The sequence below is a fragment of the Dasypus novemcinctus genome, chromosome 11 (assembly GCF_030445035.2).
Source record: "Dasypus novemcinctus isolate mDasNov1 chromosome 11, mDasNov1.1.hap2, whole genome shotgun sequence".
Classification (NCBI taxonomy): Eukaryota; Metazoa; Chordata; class Mammalia; order Cingulata; family Dasypodidae; genus Dasypus; species Dasypus novemcinctus.
In genome coordinates, this window is record NC_080683.1 from 33820867 (window position 1) to 33827917 (window position 7051).

The following is a 7051-nucleotide window of genomic DNA, read 5'->3' on the forward strand; positions in this document are numbered from 1 at the left end:
CTTATTTTTTACTCTTTTTGACGCCCTGATTGCTAATATTGCATTATCCCCTAGTCTTTTCTCCTAGCATGTCCCCCAAAGTCCTTTTTTTTTATACAGTTATTTAGGGGGTTTTTTGGTTGCTGTTTTAGATAGTGTTGCAATTGTGACACGTGTATACCTGTATCTCTCTTCCCCCTATCTGTTCCCCACAGTTTCCCCATCCTCTTTTTCTTTCTTCCTTTCTTCTTGTCTTTCTTTTTTTCTTTATTATAATTAGTTTTTTTTATTTTGGTTTTCTCTTTCCCTCTTGTCCCTCATTTTCCACTTATTTTATTTTAATTCAAGTACACAATAGGTGCTACAGGGAACACCTCACATTTGCTGGGTTTTCCCATCCTCCACTGCCTCATTTCTGTGTGAACTGATTTAGGCTACCTACACTATCCCCCTTCCCCTGCATCTTGATATCCACTATCATCTACTGTCTCTCCTATATTCCACCCCCCACCTCCCGTTCTTTGATCCACAAAGTGTCTAACTCTTAATTTCTAATACCTTTGTTCTGTTTTCTGTCTGTTATCCACTCTTGAAACTATTACCTTTCTTTTCTTTTTCCCTCTCTCATGAAAACAATAGCTTTGTAGTTCATACCATATTCCTCCCATATTCAGTCATCTACTTCATAAAAGGTACTCTACCTACAGCTATAACTCTATACAATCTACATGAATCTAACCTCCATCCTCCCAGATCTCATATTCTTGCTTTGTTAACATACATCACCAATACTACTTTACACTTTTCCCTTGCTTACACAATTGCCTTTCCTCAACACTAATACTTTCCTCTAAAGTGAACTTAACCAACACCAAGTAACTAGAATAAGAAGAAAAAAGTGACAAAGAGAAGATATAACACCTATGCAAAAATAACAACTAATTAACCTCCAAGAGCAGACAAAGAAGCTAAGGAACTGATTAAATTCATCAAAATAAAGAGATGACCAGAAAGCAACAAAAATCTACAAACCAAACCAATAATCAGGAAAACATGGCTGAATCCAATCAACAAACCAATAATCATGAAGGGGAGCAAAACTTGGCACAAGCAATGAAAGATCTCAGAACATTTATCACCGACAAATTTGATGCAGTAATGAAAGAGGTTAACAACATGAAGACATCAAGACAGGGGAAATTGCAGACATACAAAAAACATAACAGATATGATGGGAATGAGCACCACAGTTCAAGAAATCAAAAATACACTTGCAGCAAATATCAGCAGACTAGAAGAGACAGAGCAGAGAATTAGTGATGTGGAAGACAGTACATCAGAAATCAAACAGATAGTAGAAGGGGTCAATAAGAAGATAGAAAAAATCCAATTAGGATTTAGGGACCTGAATGACAATGCAAAACGCTCAAACATACGTATTATAGGCATTCCAGAATGTGAAGAGAAGGGAAAGGGGTCAGAAGGAGTGTTGCAGGAAATAATGGCTGAAAACTTCCCAAATCTACTGAAAGAGACAGATGTACATATCCAAGAAGCACAGCACACACCACAAGTCATAAACCCCAACAGGCCCACCCCAAGACATATACTTATCAAATTAACCAATGCTCAAGACAAAGAGAAAATCCTAAAAGCAGCAAGAGAAAAGAAAACCATCACATACAAGGGAAGCTCAATTAGATTAAGTGCTGATTTCTCTTCTGAAACCATGGAGGCAAGAAGACAGTGGTATGATATAGTCAAGGTACTAAAGGAAAAAAATTTCCAACCAGGAATACTCTATCCAGCTAAACTAGCATTCAAACATGATGGAGAGTTCAAAATATTCGCAGACAAATAGAAACTGAAAGAGTATACCAACAAGAAACCTCCCCTTCAAGAAATTCTAAAGGGAGTTCTGCAGGAAGAAAGGAAAAAACAGGAAAGGCAAAGTTGGAGGAGAGTATAAGACCAACAACAACAACAAAAAAGACAAAAAATATATATACAAACAAAATATGACAAACACAAATCCAATCAAAATATGGCTAACACAAATAATTCCTTGATAGTAATAACACTGAATGTCAACGGAAAACTCACCTATCAAAAGATTCAGACTGGGACATTGGATAAGGAAATATGACCCATCCATATGCTGTCTACAAGAGACACATCTTAGATCCAGAGACGCATGGAGACTGAAAGTGAATGGCTGGAAAACAATCATACAAGCTAACAATAACCAAAAAAAGGCAGGAGTAGCTATATTAATATCAGACAAAATAGACTTTAAATGTGAAACAATTGTGAGAGACAAAGAAGGATACTACATTTTAGTCAAAGGGAAAATCTGTCAAGAAGATCGAACAATCATAAATATCTATGCCCCTAACAAGGGTGCCTCTAAATACGTCAGGCAAATGCTGGAAAAACTAAGTGAAAGAATAGATACATCTACAATTATAGTGGGGGATTTTAATACACCACTATCAACTCTGGACAGAACATCTCAAAAGAGAATCACCAAAGAAACAAAACATCTGAATAGTATATTAGAGGAGCTCGATCTAATAGACATATATAGATCGCTACACCCAAACACAGCAGGATATACATTTTTCTCAAGCGCACATGGATCATTCTCCAAGATAGATCATATGCTAGGCCACAAAGAAAGGCTGAACGAATTCAGAAAGATTGAAATCATACAAAACATTATCTCTGACCACAGTGGAGTCAAGCTGGAGATTTGCAAGGGACAGAAGCCCAGATTTCACACCACGATTTGGAAATTAAACAGCACACTCTTAGAAAAACAGTGGGTCAAAGAGGAAATCTCAAAAGAAATCAATGACTACCTTGAAACAAATGATAATGATAACACAACATACCAAAATTTATGGGATGCAGCAAAAGCAGTACTGAGAGGGAAGTTTATAGCCATAAATTCATATATCAAAAAAGAAGAAAGAGCAAAAATTGAAGAACTAACTGCACATTTGAAGGAATTAGAAAAACAACAACAAAGTAACCCAACAGGAAGAAGAAGGAAGGAAATAACAAAGATAAGAGCAGAACTAAATGAAATAGAAAATAAGAAAGCACTTGAACAGATAAACAAGACCAAGAGCTGGTTTTTTGAGAAGATTAACAAAATTGACAAACCTTTAGCAACACTAACAAAGAAAAAAAGAGAGAAGATGCAAATACACAAAATAAGAAATGAGAAAGGCGATATCACCACTGACTCCACAGAAATAAAGACTATCATAAGAGGATATTTTGAAAAACTATATTCCAACAAAAATGACAATCTAGAGGAAATGGACAAATTCCTAGAAACACATAAGCAGCCCATATTGACAAAAGAAGAAATTGATGATCTTAACAAACCAATCACAAGCAGAGAGATAGAATCAGTTATTAAAAATCTCCCAACTAAGAAGAGCCCAGGGCCAGATGGCTTCACAGGTGAATTCTACAAAACATTCCGGAAAGAACTGACACCAATCCTGCTGAAACTATTCCAAAACATCGAAACAGAAAGAACATTACCCAACTCCATCTATGATGCCAACATTACCCTAGTACCAAAGCCAAACAAAGACATCACAAGAAAGGAAAATTACAGACCAATTTCTCTAATGAACCTAGACGCAAAAATACTTAACAAAATACTTGCTAATCGTATTCAACAACACATTAAACGTATTATACACCACGACCAAGTGGGATTCATCCCAGGTATGCAAGGATGGTTCAACATAAGAAAATCAATCAACGTAATACACCATATAAACAGATTGAAGGAAAAAAATCACATGATTATATCTATTGATGCAGAAAAAGCATTTGACAAAATACAGCACCCTTTCTTGATAAAAACACTCCAAATGATTGGAATACAAGGGAATTTTTTGAACATGATAAAGAGTATATATGAAAAACCTAAAGCCAATATTGTTTACAATGGAGAAATCCTAGACTCCTTCCCTCTAAACTCAGGAACAAGACAAGGATGCCCACTGTCTCCGCTCCTATTTAACATTGTCTTAGAAGTACTTGCTCGAGCACTGAGGCAAGAACCAGAAATAAAAGGCATTCAAATTGGAAAGGAAGAAGTCAAAATTTCATTATTTTCAGATGACATGATCCTATACATAGAAAACCCTGAGAGATCTACAACGAAGATTCTAGAACTCATAAATGAGTTTAGTAAAGTCGCAGGTTATAAGATCAATGCGCAAAAATCAGTAGCATTTCTGTACACCAATAATGAGCAGGAGCAGGAGGAAATCAAGAAACAAATACCATTCTCAATAGTAAATAAAAAAATCAAATACTTAGGAATAAATTTAACTAAAGAGGTAAAGAACTTATACAACGAGAACTATACAAGATTGTTCAAGGAAATCAAAGAAGACCTAAATAAATGGAAGACTATTCCTTGTTCATGGATAGGAAGACTGAACATTATTAAGATGTCTATCCTACCAAAACTGATCTACACATTCAATGCAATCCCAATAAAAATCAACGCAGCCTTCTTTAAGGAACTAGAAAAACTAACTATGAAATTTATTTGGAAAGGAAAGAGACCCCGAATAGCCAAAAACATACTGAAAAAGAAAAACGAAATTGGAGGAATCACACTACCTGACTTCAAAACATACTATAAAGCTACGGTGGTGAAAACAGCATGGTATTGGCATAAGGAGAGACACATAGACCAATGGAATCAAATTGAAAGCTCTGATATAGAACCTCACATATACAGCCACATAATATTTGATAAAGCCACCAAACCCTCTCAATTGGGAGAGAGTGGCCTATTCAACAAATGGTGTCTGGAGAACTGGATATCCATATGTAGAAGAATGAAAGAGGATTACCATCTCACACCTTATACAAAGATCAACTCAAGATGGATCAAAGACCTAAATATAAGAGCCAAGACCATAAAAACCTTAGAAAGCAGTGTAGGGAAACATCTACAGGACCTTGTAATAGGAAATGGATTTATGAATATCTCACCAAAAGCACGAGCAGCAAAAGAACTAATAGATAAATGGGACTTCCTCAAAATTAAAGCCTTATGCACCTCAAAGGAGTTTGTCAAGAAAGTAAAAAGGGAGCCCACACAGTGGGAGAAAATATTTGGCAATCATATATCTGATAAGAAACTTATAACTTGCATATATAAAGAACTCCTATATCTTGAAAATAAAAAGATAAACAACCCATTTAAAAAATGGGAAAAAGACTTAAACAGACACTTCTCCGAAGAAGAAATACAAATGGCAAGAAAGCACATGAAAAAATGTTCCAAATCTCTAGCTATCAGGGAAATGCAAATCAAAATTACAATGAGATACCATCTTACACCCATAAGATTGGCAGCTATGAAAAAAAACAGAAGAATACAAGTGCTGGAGAGGATGTGAAGGAAGGAGAACACTGATCCACTGCTGGTGGGAATGCAGAAGGATCCAACCATTCTGGAGGACAGTATGGCGGTTTCTCAAAAAACTAGCCATAGATTTGCCATATGACCCAGCAATACCACCGCTGGGTATATACCCAGCAGAACTGAAAACAAGGACACAAACCGATATATGTACACCAATGTTCATAGCAGCATTGTTCACTATTGCCAAAAGTTGGAATCAACCCAAATGCCCATCAACAGATGAGTGGATCAATAAAATGTGGTATATACACACAATGGAATACTACTCGGCTGTAAGAACAAACACACTACAAACACATGTGATAACATGGATGAATCTTGAGAACCTTATGTTGAGTGAAGCAACCCAGACATTGAAGGACAAATACTACATGACCTCAATGATATGAAATAAACAAGCTGCCCTAGATAGCAAGAGACTGAACGATAGGCTTACAGGAAATCGGAGGGTGGAGGAAGGATATGAGCCGATGTCTGCAGGGGTGGAATTTAAGACGAGATGGTGGTAAGTATGAACACAAAGAAGAGATAAAAGGGGGGCAAGGGGTTGCCTTTGGTTGGGGCTTTGCGGGTTTGAGGGTGGCTGGGGAGGGATGGATGGGTAACGTTGCCCAAAAGTGGGGGGAGGGAGGGGTAGCATACGAACACAGGAGAGGGTCAGGAGTTGGTGGAGAGTAAAATGCCGAGAAAATCATATCAAAATATAATAAAGAGGGTTACCTGTTTAGAATGCTCGGAGGGGAGGGTCTGATGCAGGACGGGCTCCTGGGGAATGTCTAAATGCTCATTCTGCCAGAGTGGGTGACACCATGGGGTAGAATCCCAAGTAGTGAGAGTGGGGGTGGACCCACATCCTGGGGAGGACTAAAGCCATCAAATAGAGGGAACTGTATCCCGCGAGAGAAAGGGTGGCTCCCAGGGCATTGGGGCAGTTGAGCAAGTTAGGCCCTGAACACTATTCCATCTATCTCTGTAGGTGGCTCCTCAGGAAACGGAGGTTGGCTGTCACTGTGGGCACCAAGGTGGAAGGGAAAATGGACGTTAAATGTGTGGAACCAAAATAAATGGGGGGTAAGAGAGGAGTTTCGTGAGAGTACACAAGGATGGATATAAAACATGTAATATTACACCATAACATATAGGAGATGACAGACTGATAATGTAAACCATAATGTAAAACATAGGATAACTAAAAATGTAAAGAACTATGTATCCTAAAGTATGCACCATAATGTAAGCACAGATGTTACCTTGTTAGAAAGCTAATGTCTCAGACTCTTTACATCACTTTAAGTAAATATGATATGAATAGGGCATAAGAGTATCACTGTGGAAGGGAAAAGGTTTTCTGGTGGATGTGTGGGAGTGCTGTATATTATATATATGTATTGCTGTGGTCTAGGACTCCTGTGAAGAAAAGCTGAATAATTAGGGAAAAAAAAAAAAAAAAAGATAGGATGTGGAATTTTTTCAAGTCAACATTCTTTATCTAAGTTCTTTATCTAACTTTATCCAAGTTCTTTATCTATCCTTTAAACCCATCGCTATATGCCATTCCCTAGTAAGGGACCATGACATTATATTGGGCTTCAAATTTCG